This window comes from Pectinophora gossypiella, chromosome 10 (assembly GCF_024362695.1).
Source record: "Pectinophora gossypiella chromosome 10, ilPecGoss1.1, whole genome shotgun sequence".
Taxonomy (NCBI): Eukaryota; Metazoa; Arthropoda; class Insecta; order Lepidoptera; family Gelechiidae; genus Pectinophora; species Pectinophora gossypiella.
In genome coordinates, this window is record NC_065413.1 from 9995721 (window position 1) to 10016846 (window position 21126).

Consider the following 21126-nt stretch of genomic DNA (forward strand, 5'->3'; position numbering starts at 1 on the left):
CACACGTCAATTTTAAGCACAAATCTAAACCAACCGTCTAAAAATTTTACATCCGTCAATAACCCGACACAGTTAAGTAGACAGCACGTCAAACGGAATGCATACCAGCGACGTACCTTTTGATTCGCCCGGGTTATTCATTCATTTACTCATTCTTCCTAAAATTAAGAGCTGTGAATTATCCATCCCTTTCCTTTTCGACGGATACGAAAATGACGGATATAACCTAAAATAAAATTAGGCGGTGTCTGCAGGAATCGGGGCCAATAACGGGTTTTTATAATAACCGCGTAAACTTAAAACAATGTATAATCTTATATCAACCTAAATTTAAAAAAAATATATAAATCAAATTCAAAGAGAGAAATTCAAATTGTTCTTTTACAAGAAGTTGGACTGTAAAATATATGATTAGGTATGCAGTTGAGGCATTTCAATTCACATAATAAGTGTATTTAATGTTGTAACACGTAAATTGTAACCTAATTGGTTTTAAAATACCGACCTTGTTATTAAGGAGTTTCATTATCGTTAGTGGCTTACTTTTAAAATCAGTAGTACAATAATTAAACTTAAGAAAAACACACAGAAACTTTTAAAAATAGTGTAGGTACGTGTTTAAGAAACTTATTTAAAGAAACAATTCCAAATATTAGGTACACTTGTGTTTTTAATTCTTGGAAATTTAATTTTAAAGGGATACAAATATTATTACATGGACATAAAATATTGTAAAATTAAACCAAAAATAACCTTTTAAGAAATATTTATATATTGTGCATATTAGTGACTTAAGTTTTTACGTCTTGGCATACTTATTTATGAACAATATGTTAATTTCATTCATTTCATTCATTTAGGTTTTTTTGTACTTAAGTTATTTGTATTTTATTACATAATTTACAATAGATATTAACCAGTACACAATTCGTAAATTTAATAAATCTTTTATCCGTTCTTTCTAAAGAAAAAGATTCGTCAAACTCTTCAAGTTTAAACTTTTCCAATAGGTTTAGTCTCGAGATGCTCGACATCTTGCGTTTACTTAAAAATTACTGATAAACCTGCCATCGTGACATGCCCCATCTTTTTTACGTCCCAACTGTGACCTTAGTCGGGTTGCCACCAAGTATAAGTTATTTGATACAATATTTTAACTATGTGACAAGGTAGGTTTTACATATAAATACTTCAGGGATTGAATGAATTTACTGTTATTTTATTAAATCAAAAATCCGCCGTATCATAAAACTTTACTAATCTATAGCTAGATAAATATGAATAAGCACGTTGCATGTGTATACCTGCCATAATCCAGTGTGAAACAAATTCCGAAAAATAAAATTGAAATCACCTTAGGTTTGTCTCAAATCCCCACATTCCTGCAAAAAAACTGTCAACCCTAGCCTGTCGCGTTCTTTAGTCCAACTTGAAGTTTTAGCGACAAAACTCTTGCGATAGAGAATTCCCCTCTCCGAGGTTCACCCCGCACCCCTCTCATCTAACTTCAGCCATTACCGGGGTCTTCCATTCGTTCCAATTTCAAATTTGAAGCTGATGGCACATCTATGGCACCGCGGCTTGGGTAGTAGCTATGAAATTGACGCGCGGTACAATAAACCGGATTGAATGTTTGAATCGGCTTGTAGGTAGAAATACCGGCTTGAGCCGTATGTGTCTATAATACAACATATGAAATATTGAGCCCTTTTGCTGCGGCTTGGTTATAAAATTCCATCTTATTGCTGTAAAATTGGAAGGTTTCTTGAATGTTTTAATTTTTAAATTGTTATGTCCTTTTGATGTGATACTAAAGCGGTTAGTAGAGTTATTGTATGGCGAGGTGTTTAAACTCACGGTAATTACGGATTATAGCCGTACTACCTCGTTTTAATAACGTTTGTATTTTTATGTATGAATATCAACAAAAAGATGTCTAGCCTTCTTGATATTAGCATAGACAGGGTTTTTTATTATGTAAGTAGCTTATTACATTGTAGTTATAGTTATGTTTAATATACCGATCGGAAATAAGCGTGTGTTTTCGGTACGTTATATCAACTATCTATATAACAGCATGAGCGTATGATCTTCTTCAATTCATGTTTACATTTCAGTAAGTATATCGGAGCTAATAATATAATAATAAATACACATCTCATAAAAAACACCTTGCAAGTTTCGCAGTTTCGTAAGGATTATCAGAAAAATCCCGTTGTCTTTGATTATTTGTGACTTTACATATTAGAGGTTATGGACACGTGTTTTTATGTAAGAATGTGTATACTATCAAAAGAATACTAAATACGAACAATAAAAATAAAAAATAAATGTAATTTTACATTATACTCGCGCCTCTCATTACAATTATCGGGATGGGTAGATTACCAAGTCATCAATATATATATATTGAAAATTAACAATATATATAACTCGCAGCCACTCTTGACATTCGTACGTTTGATATTCGTTAGGTTGATTCATGTACAGTTTCCATTTATACATATCCTAAACGCTTGGGTTTAGAATTAACTTGGCTGGCACGTTCGTCCGTTATAGACGTATCCGCTGGCTAGACCAACTCAGGGCTGAAATCAATCTGCAGACCAAAGCGAATAAAACCACGTCGGATTTATATATCTTTATTTCTATTACAAAACGCAAAGACGAAGTAAATGTAAAAACGAATGTGGTTCTTTCGAGAGTATAAGGTTTTTTGGAAAAATATTCGGTATAAAATCCGCTTTGTACATACATTTTAATTAAGTAAATCAAAACTTAATCTTAAATATACAATAGCTAAATAATGAAGTTTGGATTTTAAAAGAACATTCGGGTTTACAACTTTAAACCTATAGTCAGTGGTACCAAGAGTACCAACATTACAGCGTTGTTCAAACAATCAACAAAACAAATGAAAAACACTATCGTGATATTCCAAAACATCACAATAGAAAAGGACAATATTTTAATATTTTCATTTGTGCAGCAGCAATTTGGCGATAAATCCGAACTTCGCAACCAATATCAAAGTTCCAGCATGTGTTGTTGCGACGAAGTTTGTTCGCAAACATAATATGACAGCATATCTGAGTGGTATATTATTATATATGTGTTTGTAGAAGTATGGATGGGCTGGCATAGCAATATCGACAATATGTGAATAGAGCCCAATTTGTGCGGGAACACGACGCCCATTCCCTGACACTGTTTGTTTTATTTGTGTGCCTACTACGCGATATATATGCCAATATTTTATGCGAAGGACAAAAAATGTTTGCATCCGAGGATATTTAGGAAATGAAAAGCATCAAATCCTCGTGCCTTTCTTGTCTTTTCTTTAGTAAGTTTAGCAAAATTAATCTATCTTCTTCTGTGTTTATCAATCAGTTTTATAGATAACCTTCCGTATATTATTTCATTTTAAGTAATTTCTAAAATAAATGTAATTATGAAATGATGTTCTTACTGTTACAAAATGTCATTCTTGTATCTTTCTAAAAGGCGGGTCACAAGTACTTAGAAATTAAATAAATTTACTCACGTCCATTATTAAAAAAGAAAACAATATATATAAGCACTTAAATTAAAATTTAAAAATAAAATAAAATAAATTAAATACTTATCTTACTAATTTATCTTAAGTTCTAATTCGTCAATTTACAAATAAAATGTGCGCAAAACTACGTACCTCCACCAGCTGTTATTGGAGTCTGCCCCTTGAAATTAAACGCAACGAAGAATAAAATACAGACTTGACCTTGGAATTTTACTCTCAAGTCATTACATTTGCTTTACAACTATTCTAGACAATTTCTTGCCGCAATAATCTTCAGCCAGACTGGCGACACCTCTCTTAAAATTAAAGTAACACAAGAGACAATTTAGCTAAAATGTCCTTCCAAGTTTCAATGAAATAATCCGATTAAGGTTGGCTCCTCAACTTTTGGCAAAAACTTGTCTACATTTGACTAGGAATCTGTTGGTACTTAATAAAACAGATATGGACCCGATTACTCTAGCCACAGACGCGGCCAATCAGCTGGAGACACTTCAGGACCCCGATACCGTCCACGCCGGCGTGGTCGACGTTTACCCTCATTCGTCACCCACTAGGTTCAATAAATTCTTTCAAATGATATACAATCCTCTGACCCGAGGTTTGTGCCCAATTCGGCACCCTCAGCCCTGTTCTCTTAAAAAAGTACCAGGTGAGAGCCCTCAGTGGTCAAGAAGTTAACGCCATCTGCGGCCAATCTACAATAAGTCACGTCAAAAAAAAACATCAGCCCATAGCTGCAAGCACAAGTACGCTGCTAACCTCTTACCATTTTTTTAAATGTTTACCGATTTATAACATCAATACCTACTGAGTCACGAAACGCAGGAGATTCTGATATAAAAATCATGACGATGCAATAACCGATTGCAAATGACAATATGGCAATACTGAGATGTCTCTATTCTGGGTTCGTTCATTATTACAAGTACTTAATTTAAGAGCTATAAGTCGATATATGCTTTTCGATGCAACGTTTCTGGTAGAAATAAATTCTTCAATTTATTTAATGAAATACTTTGAATATCCATACTACATTGTAGCCGATATTTGAACAAATAGTAACTTGAATTTGTATTTTGGTGGGTAAAATAAATATCGGATTTAGGAATCGTGTTCATTGCGGCTCTTCTTCTATCGTGTGGGTTGAGGTGGATTACCAACCCCATCAACCCTGGTGTCAGGGTTACTATTGAGCCGCCAAAGGCCCCTGACATGGCTCATGTAACGATTACTAACTTGCATCAGTAAGTAGTAACCGGGACTAACGGCTTGACGTGCCTGCCGAAGCACGGATTATTTTACTTCCGGACAATCAGGTGACCAGCCTGTAATGTCCTAACCAAACTAGGGATCACAAAGTGATTTTTGTGATATGTCCCCACCGGGATTTGAACCCGGGACCTCCGGATCGCGGCTTATTTGGCTCAATTTAGGGATTAGTTTGGAATTTTGTCAACTTTGTAGATTAGAGAAATAGATATATTGTCATAACTATCTTATTATCATGTACGTATAAAAAAAAATTTATGTGGTCATATTCAACAAGGAATCAACGTCAGTATTTATTTTATTGTATAAGTACGTACAAGTATTTAATAGCTAATCGAAATTATACAGGGTGTCAGTGACATCGTAACGAATACTAGAAGGAGATGATTCAGACCATGGTTCTGATTCGAGTTAATATCAATTGGAATTTTCCGTATTCGTTACGATGTCACTTACACCCCTTACAAGTACATACAGGAAGCTATATAAAGTAGGTATGGGTGTTAGTGAAACCGTAACGAACACTGACGGGGATGATTCAGACCATGATTCTGAGTTAATATCAAGTGCAATTTCCTGTCGTAAAATTTGAATCATCCCTCAAAGTTTTCGTTACGATGACACTAGTACCCTGTATAAGGTATTCATTATATTATACTCTTTGAGAATATTACAAAACTGTATAGACTTAGCGATTTTCTTACCCATATATTAAATCCACAGTAGGTTCGGGAGAACCTACTTTAACGCTAAAATACACAAATACCTACCCAGTTTTCTCCACGTTACCTTTTCTCTCTGCTATGTTTTTCTTCTATTCCCGCGCAGAATTCACCACCGCACCGTGTTATATGAAAATAGTTGCAAATTCTCTCCGAGTTTCGTATAAAGTTTTTTCAGGCGCCTCAAGGGTTCATGCAAAATGTATTCGAGCGAGACGCTTTCTTCGTGAAATTTGTATCAGAGGGGATAGTTTTGGCCCATCTACCTCGGTCTTGATATCCACTATATTCCTGGGAACGACCACGCGTCTACTATATGGAAATACGCCTTTGAGTAGAAAATTGAATGGTTTAATGAAATGCTCGCTGTAGCCGTTCTTAAAATGTATTTTTTGAGAACTATTTTATCATATTACCTACGTCCACGAACAGAGTTTTTTCAAACAAACTAAATAAAATAAAAGTATGTGTCATTTATAAAGTGTTATAAATAAATAAAAAGAAAGTAACTATGTAGTTCTCTACTGAAATTACTTCAACAGAAAACCAAAAAAATCTCCATTTTTTCTGTTCTATGTTTAAAATTCGACTAAATCGTGAGTTTGCGTGGTAGCTTTTCAGGTAAAAATACCTCGTGCAATATGTCGTGTTTTCGGGTTGGGACAATATTTTATCTGCGGCTTACGGCTGTATGGCATGACAGCCCTTTGCTTATTTTGGAACCTGTCCTTCAAATTCGTACTGTTTGCTATACATTTACATGTGCGTAGATCAGGGTCGCGGTTATCGCTCTTGTACACGTTTGTCCGGAAATGAATACTGAATTTAATTAATGTTTAATTAGAAGCGGTTAAAGCTTTTTTTCCAGGTGCGAATTTTATTACCCTATACTTACGTACAAATATATTTTTGAGAGGTTTACCTTCTCTCTTTAGAGTAGGAATGTAAATAAAACACAAAATTGATAAAAAAAAAATATTTCAAAAAGTCACAAACAAATTAACAAAATATCGTTGGGTAAAAAAGAAAATGTATAATATTATCTACTTATCCATAAACACTAACTTTCCATACTTTGCTTAGAATTAAAAAAGAAAACAGTTAAGACTAGATACTAAATCTGTAGATTCTCCTTACAAAAATATACAGTAAATTTGAATTTCAAAGATTTTACAATTTCATTTCATGCTGTATATTATATGGAGGTAATATCCACTATTTTCTATTCAAGTACATTAGTATACATACAGATCTGTTACAAGTTGAAGAAACAAAAGTCATTACTTACATAAAATTAGCCACTTTTCACAGCAGTCAACTTAGGTAAGTGCTTTATTTTTACTCATTAAACTTTAAGCGACGTTATGTGGTGTAATCTAGTTAGTAAACTCCATTCGGAGCAAGAGCGTGATGTGGTTGCGAGTACCTCGCCATAGCGCAGTCCGGGCCAAAAACTATGCGGTTTCTATTTTGGACGGTGGTTGAAGACATGAATTTAAGCGGATTATTTAAAAAAATAACGTGTTCTTGAAGAGTTACTTTTGCCGCTTCTTTTCTTCAGCCTTAACACATCCAAAATCATCGTCATTAAATCATCGTAAGATACAGCTTAAATATAATTTCGACATTCAATAAGTTTCCACTCATGATACTAAATTAAAAGTTTACGATTTTCATCATCAGAATCATTTATTCAACATCATTATCATAGATAAACATGTTGAAGGTCAATTTAACATTTTTGAATCTGCGTCATTTCACAAGGTGTTATGGCTGAGGAGCCATGAGTGCGTATGGGTGTGAAATGACGTAGATTCAAAGAGAAGAAATGACAAGAAACTGCAACAGCAACACATCTTTTAAATCAATGTAAGTAGGTATACATTACAAGTTATTTAATAACTAGAGAAACACAATTTTAATACCAGGCATTTTTAATTTTAATTATTAGCGTGTTAAATCTATCTCAACGAATTCATAAACAAAACGTCAGCGTTCAAAACAAAAGAATAAGTAAATATTGTTTTTTAACTGGATATTGTTTTTAATAAAAACGTGTAACCCAATTTCAAACACACTTCACTTACCTGGTAGCCATTTATTGACGCATTTTTTACTAAAAGTGAAATCTAGTTACACTTTTTGTTAAAAGCGAAAGCTCATAATAAAAAGTGGACCTTTTGTTACTTTGCATGTTTTGCCGGTATTTTGGCTTCTGTACAAATATACTTTTTTTCTAAAATAGAGCTTTCTTAGAGGTGTGACGAAAAAGTTCTCAAAGGGCGAAAATTATGTTACCTTTTTACATTGTGCATATTTTTAGAAACTTAACTTTTAGTAACCCTTTGATTGACTATACCTCGGTCGCTCTCGCTTACATTTGGGTCTCATTTCTGCTCACTGCCCGTGAGCTACGAGTTATAGCACTCATTGTTACTAGACCATCTCTTGTACTCTCATACATCTCCACCATAATAACGCCATCTCCACTCTTAACAACGTAAATTCCACCTTCATTCCAGCCTGCAGCATGCAAATGTAAGACGGCTTATTTAGATAAAACATCCTTTGTTTCTTCTTCCTTGCAATATACTTACAATCCAATATTTCTGTTTCACGTCGAACACCCACTAGTTTCGAAAACTAATTTAAGATTGTATCTGTATCTCCAGTATCCGATACACCTTTAAACAGCGCGATAGTATCTTTGACAAAAATAGAATTTTCTTCAGAAAATTCCAACCGTGTTCGGAAATTCGTCGCAATTGGATTGGCTTCCAACTATTCCAGAAAAACTGATGCGGGCGTCGACTCGTCTGTGCCATTATGTAAATGTTTATTTTAATCTTCGGCGAGACAATCCGACTTGTTATTGAGCTAATAGGCTAGAGAATCCGATGCAAGTCACGGATGAACCCAATATCGAGACGAAGATTAGGGAAACATGTAAATGCATGGGAACGTGGCTCGAAGATTTTTGTATGGATGTCACATCGCCGCTGACGCTCTTCTGAAACAAACAAAATTAAATTGATTCCATTTGTGTGAGACTCTGTTGCGTTTTTATGTGTGTGTCTTGTAGATGATATTAGTGTTATGACAGACAACAATGTCTTTCATGTCTCCGTCACTCTATTCTCGTTAGGTATAGTACAGTTTTTGCCGACTGTCTCGAGATTTCGTTTGTCTAGTTGAGTGTCTTCAAAGACTTTATCTCATGCGCTTTGTGTAAACTGTTTTAGCGTTAATAAAATTGTAACATTGTCTTACTTACGTACTTACCTAAATAGTTTTACAAAAATATTTTCATCTACGATCAGCCCAGTAACTAGGTACGTAACTAAAGAGTACCACTAAAATGTTTTACCTAATAAGTAACTCGTCTAGACAATTATTTGAATATATTTTTCTATCTAGCTTATGTTAAAAGGTAAAACTTAGAAGATATGGACGAAAAACTCCGAATAGTCGAGAGGCTTTTCATACAAATGCCTGGTGCTGACATTTGTATGCTAATATAACAACTCTTGCGCCAGTAAATTATAATTTTCGAGTCCGACTGAAGGAAGGAGTGATCTCGGGATTTTTCACCCTTCTGTTTAATCATCGTGTTTATTTAAAGGGTAATCAAGCTTGAAATGTTTTGACGTAATACAAAAGGAGAAAGTTTTTTTGAGGGCTGATAAGTAATTTGTGTTTCAATATGAACATTTTCTTACAGAAGAGTTTTTTGTTTATCTTTTTTATACCTTTTAATAATAATATCTTTATCCGTTCTTTGTTTGTAGGATTATTATTAATTTACTACCTATAGCCGTCTCTCGAATTCATGATTTTTAAATCGTCTTGAATTTGTTTTTTTGCGCCTCCATAAAACAACATAACCTGACCAAACCTAATATTAAAACATGCAAATTGTTCGTGCTTGAATTTATTCCTAGGATCTATTATTATAAAGTACAGTTTTCCTTAGCACTGTATAGAAGAAAAACATTATGAGTCCGACCTAATTCTTGCTCTGAGAATTCCAAGGTGCATTCATTTGGACAGTATCCATTTGGTAATGCAAACGAGCGTTTATTTATATGATAACTAATAATTCATTGATTTTAGTTTCAAGTATGATAATTTTACACATAATAATAAATATAAGATAAGATACTTAAATAAGATAAAATAGGTATTTTAATGAACTATAAATTAATGAAAAATAAAACATGCAATAAGTAATTAAAGCACATAATAACGGGTTCTTAACGCGTTCGGATTATGATAATAACCGCGTAAACTTAAAACAATGTATGCAATAAGTAAGTATGTTTTGTTCAAATTAATTATTTCTGTTGCCGAGGAAAGCTTGTTGTAGTCTTGGCTTGTTGACTGATAACTTTAATGCCTTGTTAACTTCTTCTAAAGCTTAAAATAATGTGACGCAATTATATGAAACGATCACTCAAACTGTTCCTTCAATAAAAATAACTATCCTTGGTGTATCAAACATGGTATTTTCTTAATTTGTATTTATTCGTTTTAAATGTCTTAAACGTGCTACTATTTTTTATATATCAGGTTTTTTAACCAAATGTTCATTTACAAGCAGAACTCTCTGTCTCAGAATATTTTTAGTTCTAGGTTCGTTCTCAATCCATTGACACTATAAATCAGCTTGCAAACTGTACTAATTATTCCTATTAAGTGCGTATTTAGGTACATACGTAGTATCTCGTGAAGTCACTGCGTTTTTTCGGCCGCAGCGTTTTAAACGCCCGTCTGCGGGTTTAAGGGCGGACCTAACGTGAAATTAGAAGGGAAAATAGGACGAGATAATTGTTCCCCTCCCCCCACCATGGAAGCTCGTTACGAGTTTAATCTGTTTAAACTTTTATTTACTTTACTTTGGCCAAATTGAAGCGATTAGCGTTCCGGTACAAAGCTTTGTTTTAGCGTCCCAACAAATTAAACATCTAATTGTTGTTTATTACTTATTAAGCTATCGGAGCCGGATTTTCGTGTTTGTACAGCAATAATTGTTTACGTGTATCATTGTGGCTTATTTACTAAATAGTTTAACCGTTTCTATATAATGATTATAAAATACACAATTATCAGTCATAAACTATAATCCAAATGCCAATCCTAGTTTAAGTAATTGGATAGGACACAGCGAGCTGAGCATCCAGTTGTCCGAAAGTAAGATGATCTGTGCTTCGGAAGGTACGTTAAGAAGTTGCTCCTGTCTACTATTTACTTAAGTAGTTATGTAGTCGCTTCCTGAGCCGGGTCAGGAACCTTTGGCGGGTCAGTAATGATCCTGGTGCCAGGGTTGATGATGTCAATCATTGATCTCACAATGCACATGAATAAGATCTGAAAACGCATTTTATACAAAAAAAAAAAAATTCTACGTGAAAGCAACACGAAAACAAATTTTAATTTAGAACCAAAAAAAAAGTTATACCCAAACAGCCAAACCACCGAAATTGCGTCTCCCATTTCGGAATGCAGTTGCAATATCCCGCCATGTTACCGACCTTTTCCCTATAGACGTGTGCACGTATTTCTGTCCCTTTCTCTCTCATTTGATGCACATATTGCCGTCTCACGCTAACGGTCCTGCATCGAATTAGGGCGGCACGCATGCGCTCCTGAGTCAATGTCAAATCAATCTTCATAGGCTGATGCAACCCGCTCGGAACAATTTACAATCCACTCAATAATAAGCTGGACATGATGCGATATTACAATAATTGAACAAGCTACATTGTTGACACAAGTCTGAGCTGCAACGTTATACTGAACAAGCATTTGATACTTAAGTTGTAAAAGAATTTGATTGAATGACGTCATGAATAAAAATGGCGTCACTTGAACTTATTGTCACAACATACTTTATTGGAAGTTTCAATTTCGTAATTTGGAATTTACTTACGTACAGTCGTGAGCAATATCATATACCCACTTCAGAACCCTGTCGCACTATCATGTTTGACATTTAATGAGACTTACAGTTTAATTTGTCAAAAAGTTAATTTGACATGGTTTCAAAGTGTATACATATTAGTACTCGTGACCGTACCCTTACTCCTATGTAATTCGTAACTTTAATTTTCTTTTTAATTTAGGTTACAGTGTTTACTACTAAATTATTAATAATCACACTTTTTTTTTGTTACAGGATATGCTGGACCTAAACTTCGAACACAAATACATAAATAAAAAGGTAGGTAGTATCTTTCAAATTAGCCTCAAATATGCGTCTATAACCAACCATAATGTAGATAAAATCTCGTACACTAATTATGACATACGAGCTATAAAAAACCTTATCCAGTTGATTTATGACTTGTACTAAATAGCATTTTAAGTTATAAGTACACTATAGCGTAGTGGGAGGTAATTGCAATCGCTAATTGAAAATCTTGGCGCTTAGTCGTAAAAAGATTCTATTGTAGAGCGGAATAATCGACAATCATAGATGAGATAAGTAGTTGTAATTTGCGAATATTTAAGTGTGTATTTACTAGGGTTGGTACAGCGAATAAAACTTTTCAGGGTCTGTTTAACCATTATCTCATATGCCTATTAGGTACAACTTAGTCCTGCAATCGCACACTTATCCGGTAGGTAAGCTATTTTTATCCAGATATAGTTCTAAATTAATAATCGGAAGTTGACTTCTCGAGTGACTTTTTACAGAACATGATAACACGTGAAAAATGTTACGTACAATTTAGATCAGCCTAGCTAGACCCATTTATAATAGTTACTAGAATGTTGTTTTTGTTTGTCCAAGAGCATGGATCGTAGATCGGCAGCCGGTCATATTTTTACGAGTAGCAACATGGCCTCATTACTATCTTATTACGTACCGTGCTGGCCGCGACGAGCCGAAACACATCCAATTTCCCAACTTCACATTTATTGATATTGACTCGGAGAGGACGCTTCGTCGTTGCTCCTGAACTGAGATCTCTCCGACACTAGATGTGTCACGTCTGTTTTGCATGGGGCGTGATCTAAGAACACACCGTACGTGTTTGTTTGTTTGTATAAGTACTCTTTATTGCTTTAAAATACAAATCAAATTTACACAAAATTTATCCTACTATCGTATTTATTTTTGAATTATCGTACTTTATGAAGTCTTGTTCTTTTCGTTTCTAAATACAAATAAATCTACCTACATGAAAAATGATGCCGACAAATCGAGTGAAATAATCTATAAAGTCAGCACGTTGGATGTGGCTTTTATAAGATATGTAAAAATCCCATCACTAGCCTTCTACAATTTACCTACACAGTCAATTAAACTCATTGGTAACTACTACTTAATTCTTTTTTACCCACCCCTTTAGAGAATACAAATGCAAGTTTATAATTGATATAATGTATGCTTGTGTAGCGTTAATATAGATGTGTGAATGTGTATGGTCACGAATGCCATAGCAAATGTCTCGACCTTGCGTAGAGGTTGATACGTCGATTGTGAGGTATACCTTTTTTATTCAATTCTCTGAACCGATTTTTGAATTTGTAACCATTTGCTTTATATATATTCAAGGCTGAATAATTAATTTGTCTAAGAAGATAATAGACCTTTAGTATGCAGTGATATTATCACATTGTTCTATCCATGAATAGATCTATTGCGTTCGCGGAACTAGGTATTCGCGTGATCACTACAATGTATGAATTCTTACCTTGATTCAATGAACGCGTCATATTTTGCATTTAAATGCTGCTTATTACTTTTTTTGTAACTACGCAATTATTTACTAGTAACGAAATATTATTTATTTGATTTATTTCACGTTTTTGACACGAAAAGTTTAGTGCGCGTATTATATTATCATGATTTGTTGGTTTGTAAATTACTATACCTACTTAAATAGTATTTGAAACGTTGAAAGCATTCCTTATTTTATTTTATTTATACAATTACGTGATATTCATAACTGATATTCATAACTCATAAGTCACCATCGTCATTCATCATCAATGTTTTACACTTACCTTAAAAAATTCATTCAATTTGTTTAGTTTATATACCTAGTTTATAAAGCTGTTATTTTGAATTTCCTGTGTATGCAATAAAGTATTCGTTGTGTTATGGTACAATATTAGAAGTTTTATAGTAACAAATAGGTAGGTAAAAAAATAGGTAAGTATTGTGAATTTGAGTCTCGTTAGTAGCTTCTCTGAGACACATCCAGTCAATTATTTATCAGTGAAGGTTCGATATTTGGCGGTATCACTTATTATCATCATCGTAACGCGAGATAAGCTCGCACTGAGACGTGACTTGCGAAAAATAGCCATTCCGACCCCGTACAGATTCGACTTTGTCGACCACTGGATTAGTAAATAGAGTCGAGCCAAATAGGTACATAATTCGTATATTAGCTGACACATCTAGTCTTAAAACTGTCTATAAAAACAAATTTGCTTTATTCTATGCCAGTTGATTAATGTCGCCTGAAAGAAATTGTTCTCTTAATTATATTCTAAAATATGAGAGGGTTTATAAAAATATAATGAAATAAGTACCTATAGGTTGTTCTAGGATAGTTTTTATACAATATAATAATATTAGATAGATAGATATAGCCTTTATTATGAACTTATTGTAATAATATTAATTCTCATAAAGTCGACTCTACTGTTTCTTCTACCATTGTTTCTGCTTCGTATATCAAATATCATTTGATAAAGGGATGGTGCCAACTTCCGTCCTTATCGATTACAAGTTATTCGAGTCAGTAAACTGTCGAACTTTCCTCAACTTTTGGTTATTTAGGTTACAGCCTATTTACTCGATTGTTCTTACAAACTTGAGAGATAAAATATGTACTACGGGGTAAGTCTTTATAGCTATAAACATTGCGTGGATTTGTTATGATTTTTAAATGATAATAAGTACTTATATTAATACGTAACAGTCATGCTCTGTGTTCTTACGTAAGCATAGAAATACTGTAACGTACCTACAAAGCTTTATCATGAATGAATGTGCCAGTTCAATATGTATATAGATAAAGTATTTTAATATTAAAACAGTGCTTACGATGCAAGGTTTAAGTTTGAAACTTTATTAAAACAATTTGGATTTGAATTTCAAAAGCAAAGCCGAATCTTGCACATGTATTTCCATATCTAATTATGTAAACACGAGCGAATTCCGTTCGAAATTGGAACCTGTCTGTCAAAGTGGAATAAACGAAGCCAATCAGAGATAAATAACCGGCGGTCCGGGCCATTCCATTTGCATGTCAATGACGCGGGGCGGGGCGCGGGGTGAAACAATGGCGACTCACCTGACAACGAAGTAGACACAACGCCATACACAACACGATAATCCCGTATTGCGTGCCTCTTTTTGTTTCCACTGTGTATTTTTAATTATAAATTTTAGTCCTCTTATGAATACAAATTGTAACCAATCTCAGCCGAAATTTTAAGCCGAATATTTGAAAATCGATTTCGCACAGAGATTGCCCGGATTACACAAATTTACATATAAAATATGATAGCATCATTTAAGATTCTCATGCAAAAATACCAAAGATTTTCTTTAGGAAACAACTCAAAATATTCAAGTTTTCGCTATGGTACACCTACTTGAGTTGCTTCTAATATTCGGTTGGAGTAAACAACTATTCAACGAACACTTATGTGCACTCAGCGTCAAGTTTGGCGTAGAAATTCTTGACTTCAAGAGAAAATGTTTGCGGTACTGCATTAACTCCGGGATGCGAGCTGAGAAGTTAATCTAAAGTCAGTTTTGAAAAAGAAACGACTGAAGTTTACCTTCCTTAATCTAAAGGGAAACAACAAGATCTAACCTGATTTCCTGGAGTTTCCAAAAAGAGATTAACTTGGTCAGCTTTTTAAATACCTTATACAAATCCAGAATTTTATCCAAAACGAGACAGTTGTCAATTCTGTAGAATATGTGATACGAGTGGCTTAATTGACAGACTCACAAATAAGTTACGTAAGTTTACCTACTTATTCATAAATGCCAAGAGCCAATCCTAATACAAGGACAAAAAACAATCCATCAACATAGTAAGACGATAAATATGATAAGCCAATAATATGGAGCTGATCAAAGCAAGTTGCCCACAGCTATATTAGGCCTTGTATAATATTCCGATAGGCAACGTCCGCCGACGAACGTGTTGGTAGAATCCCCGATGATTCCACGACTTGTGGCAAAGAATAAAATATGCGTGTCATATAGAAAGGGTCTTGGTTATAGCGCTTGTTAGCGCTGTTACCAGTAACAAGAGTATCGATTTTGTATCAGCTTTTGTAAGGGAATTTCTTATCTTTTTCAGCCATTGTGCACCGAGCAAGGAATATTCGTTTGTTGGGCTCCTTGATTAGGTTAGAGTTTTGGAACAGTGCTATTTTTTATAAATATTTCAATACCTAACAACAACAATATGCCCTGTGAATTTAATACGTATATCTACTTTGGAATAGAATGTTATTTAAACTGTTAGTTTCGTTTACACCGCTTAAGTATTAAAGGTAATAAACTGGTTCCAATCTATAGCGGATAAAATTTGTAAGTCAAAATGTGTCTATTTCCTTGGTTACAGATGACTTCATTTGACTCGAAAGAGTATTTTCTTAATAGGATCGTGCGCGAATAGGATGGCATTAATTCGGATGTGGGTAAAATGTAGGCAGAATGTAATCACACTCCTCTGGTTCGTTATCTGATCTACTGTGAGGTCGGTTATTCTAGTTAACTGGGAGCCTCGTTTCGGCATAGACCATTGGTGGAATACGTGACCTTCGTTCGTCAATTCCATTCCTCTGGAATTGTAAAACTATGACCCTTCCACCTCTATTTCATATTTAACTTGAACAAGTAGAGACTACAGATCGCGCTTAAGCTTCTTATAAATTCTCTTGAATATCAAATATTGAACAATTTCTGACTCTTAAACTAAAGTAAGATATTGAAGATAAAATTTTACTTGTTTAAAGTTTTAAGTGATTGAAACAGTAAAGCTTAATTTATTAATGGAGTTTCCAGACTATTCTAAAGTGCTAAGTCTCTTACTAAAGTCGGAGAGATCTTTAGTTGATTGTCTGCATAGTTTTTAAATAAGTAATTATAGCTCAAGTGTCCAGTTTGAAAAAATAAAAGAGGACAAAGTTCTTTATTTCAGAGATGTCACTTCTTCTTCTATCGTGTGGGTTGTGAGGCGAATTCCCAACCTCATCAACCCTGGTGTAAGGGTTACTATTGAGCCGCCAAAGGCCCCTGACATGACTCATATAACGACTACGATGTCACTAAGAAATAAAATTAATCGCGATTGAGACATTTGCAAGATAATCAAACAAGGTGTTCCACCATTCTATATCATGTCAAGTAGGTACCACGGAGAGATTCCAGCCAAACACGAAACTATTACAAGAAAAGTATCACGTAACGTATTACAAAACGATTTCTCGTACGCATTTAGCATAGATAAAGAAGTACTTCATCAGTGAATCGACCAATCAGAGTCGAGATAGACATACGATGGACGAATGGCAACAACGTAATTTATGGTACGATTTCTATGAGTAGAGTACAGGGACAAGTAACATGGGGCCGTCTCAGGGGTCTTTGGCGGCTCAATAGTAACCCTGACCCTAGGCTTGATGAGGTTGGTAGGTACTCTACCTCACAACCCACACGATAGACGATAGAAGAAGAAGGGACAAGTATGTAATTATAATTTATTTACTAAGTATCTAGGTATATTTTTCTAAGGGGTCGAAATAAGAACGAACGGACTGTTAAAAAGCGTTCCTTTTTAAGATATCTACTTTTCAGTTAATTTTATCTCTTTTCCTTTGTTCATAGCAGTGTTATCCTCATCGTCATTTCTTACACGTAATATTTTTTAAAGTACTTACTTAATAATTTCGAAATTATTTTTCGAAAATAAACGAATGAGAACTTTGTTTCAATAACGTTGGTACTCGTAGTAATTACTTAAATTACACAATAATACCCACTGGTACAAAAACCTCAAAATATCCAACTACGTATTTGTTATTCCACCCTATGTTTACCTGTGTAGTGTTGTCGAGAAACAAAACACAATCGCCAGACGTCACGTTGTGCCAGACGTGATACACCTCTTATAGCAGTGTAGGTAGACAAGGTGTAAGATACGGATGCATATACATTTCTACCTACGTACTAATACAGGATATACTACTGGCTCTTTTCGAAATAAGAATAAAATATATTTTGATTTGTTACAGACTTAGTTGGTGAAGATAACTAATGAAGGTACCTAATAGGACAGATTTGTATATTTGAATCCTTAATTACTTCTTTGGAAAGACCAAAGTCCAGCTCTACGTTCCGTTGCAAAAGGCAGAACGTGAGTCCGAGTGCATTTTCAATAAATCTATGCAAAGTAGGTATACCTAGCTTATCAAAAGACTTAACTTTACTAAGGTAAGTAAATAACAATTACAAAAAGTGGAAAAAAAGTAGAGACGGTCAAAGATAAAGGTTGTAATGTAAAATCTAAATGTTCATAATAATTATCAAGCTTCTATACTGAATCGTGAACATAACTGTAAAAATGCAACCTCATCTATTATTTACTTACGTCTTAAGAAAAACATCACTGAAATTCGTTTTTTTCCCTCCGTACTTCCCTACCACATTTACCTGCAATACGAAGGTTCTACTTGGGTAGATGTAACAAATATAGGACGCGATATGGGCGCATGTTTTATATTATTGAGGCGCGGCCGTGTGGATCCCGCTTGTTTACACGGAAGCGGGGAAATTACTGGCGCAGATACCCTTATTTCGAAAACAAATTGTGTTCTTAATATAAATCATGTTTTTGTTTTTCTTCCGGGAAATTTTTCAGTGATTGTGTGTTTTCTTTTTGAATTTCGAATAATTTTTCTTTTGCGCCCGTGTTATTTCTTTATTCATCTTATAATACGTAATGAATTATATATTCTCTTTTGTTAACACTAGCAGTATTTTATTATTTTGAATAACTAAATCACTAATTTTGAATTCGGACAATGCTAGAGGTGCTTTTCTGATCTTGTGCTCATATTTTCAATTATTTAAGTAAATTGTGGAAACTTAATTTGATAAAATAGGTACTACGTATAATACACAAAGTAAAGAATAGAATAGCACATTACCAAAAATAACATACCCAGAAAGTTATTCATAACATCTACATACACATCCTATTCAATATATACGACCAAACATTTCGGCCGACATGACGTCAAGTAAAAACAAAAGCGTCTTCGGACTCGCATCCTTGATTATATTTGTACAAATATTCCCTCTTCTGTGTACACGGGATAATACGTCTCTTGGGCTCGAGAATGTACCCAACAGGATAGCACAGTTAGGGACGATAGCTAACTTTATACAACGCTTCCAAACGTGGCTTGAAAGAATTTATTTATGCAAAAATAACACTTTAACTAAAAAACAAACAGTGTCATGTGTTTTATGACGAAAGATTGTACAAACTTTAATCGTAAGAAAGACATAAAATAAACTTTTATAAAAAAAATATTTAAAACAAAGAGATACCTATCCATAAAACAATACAATTAGTATATTTAATAAAGAGCCATTTATTCAATCCCCCCATAAAACATCAACCTTTATTTAAAGACACACAGCAACTGTCAGCAAACAAAAACACATCACTTTGTGATGCTGACTCCGACATCGCGAACAAATGCATTACAAGTAGCAGCCTTCGTTGACTGATGTTGCCATGCGTATAGGATGGGCACCATTCAGTCGCATTGTATCAAGCTAGTTCACAATTCAAATTCTCCTACGCCAAAAGAAAACACAACACGTGATCCGAGTACCAATGCTACGGACAGAAGCAAATCTCTTAAGCTACAGAGGCACCTACCTATTCCCAAATGGCTAGGTTATTTTCCCGTATTGTGACGGAATATCGAATGCACGAGAAATTGAAAGTCGATGGCTAGATTGAGACATAAAAGGAATATGTCGGTGGAATGAAAAAATACCTGGTGCGGGGGAAGGACCTCAGATAACAACCACGTCGCATTTGGTACACGTGAGGGAAATTGACATTTGTATATTTTACTAGTAATATAATATAAGTATTATGAGAAAAGTAAATTATTTATAATATGGGAAACAAGAACAGCTGTTAAAGAAGCTGTACTGCAATGATTTTGTGTCATATTTCACTTCTGATCTTATTATTATGATACATAAGTATTGATTTGTATACCTAATGTTGACATTAGGCAGACAGGTAAAGCACCATAGGCGGTCTTTACGAGACACTGTATGTTACCATAATGACTCTACTTGGCGTAAAATTTAAAATATAATACTTATCTTAAAATGTCGAACGTAATAAATCCCGCTTAGGAATGTATTTTAATCAGTCACTAGATAATCTTTATGATTATATAATTCGTTCTTTAACTTTATTATATCGACAACGTTATTATGAAAAACCCGCCGTATGAATTAGCAATTTATTATTTTTGTCTTGTTGAGGCGGTAAGTTATAAATATAATTACATTTTATCTTCTTGCTTCTTGCCGAATTGTAATTGAGACCGCTTTAAGACACTTAGTTTAGTGCAACAATTTCACTCTTAATTCAATCGCTGACATTTATGTAAAGTTATTAGTAAGTCCACTATTACAAACGAGTTTTCTTCGTAATTCCGAACAAATGACCCTCCAAAGAATTTATTTAATCCAACTTTGTTCTGAACTCGATGCTGAGACAGGAACGTTTACGAAGAAATGTCTTCTCGCTCCCAAAAGGCCGATCGCGCTGTTGAAATGTAAACTCTGTTAACGAAAACGGAAAGTTTATTATCTTTTATTGGGATTTAAGGATGTTCTGGGTCAGGCGCTGAAGAAAAATATAAGGTTTGAATCTGAACATAAGGTTGTGAGTCGTTTGTGTTGGAAGGTGACATCGCATCGCCGCCACCCGTTGAGTCGGGTTGCCGAATATTGCGGCCCTTATTTATGTCCACTTGGAGTTTGCCGTACCACAGCCACAGCGTTTTTTTTTTTGCAAAACCCCACGCATCGTCGCTAGGTCCTCGAGACGATTCAGCCAAATTGGATTTTTACAAGACCGGTGCAAGCTTTCTCTTGGACAAAAAGTTTTAAGAGAGTCGTTATTAAGTTATATCACGACGATATGGATCCTACATGATTCGATTTTTCGGTGCTCAAGAAAAGTCGAAAATCTTATTTTTAAAGCTTCCTAAAACCTTATAAAACTGTCTTGTTTTTTTTTTGAATGAAATAAAATGCATTGTGTAAAGAAACATAACCTATACCTACTTACTTAGGTCAAAACTGTAAGTATCTATTATCATAACCCTTACCTACATAATTTGCAAATTTTCCTTAACGAAAACTTTCCAACAGGAAAAATACTCTTTCGCACTCGCTGAGCTTCCAAGGCAACCCATTAGGCAGAACACTTAGCGATGACATTAAAAGTCCCCTACAAAGGAAGGGTACTGCTTTGGCGACACTCG

At 34.4% G+C, this 21126-nt stretch overlaps 1 protein-coding gene across 15 annotated transcripts in view; it reads left to right on the plus strand.

Annotated features, from left to right (window-relative positions):
• LOC126370097 (homeobox protein abdominal-A homolog) overlaps positions 1-21126 on the plus strand; it is a 255549-nt gene that overhangs the window by 63433 nt on the left and 170990 nt on the right. For all 15 annotated transcript variants that reach the window (XR_007566811.1, XR_007566802.1, XR_007566798.1 and 12 more), the window contains one exon: positions 11729-11773. The gene's annotated coding sequence lies outside the window, so the exon portion shown is untranslated. The remainder of the gene's footprint in view (positions 1-11728; positions 11774-21126) is intronic.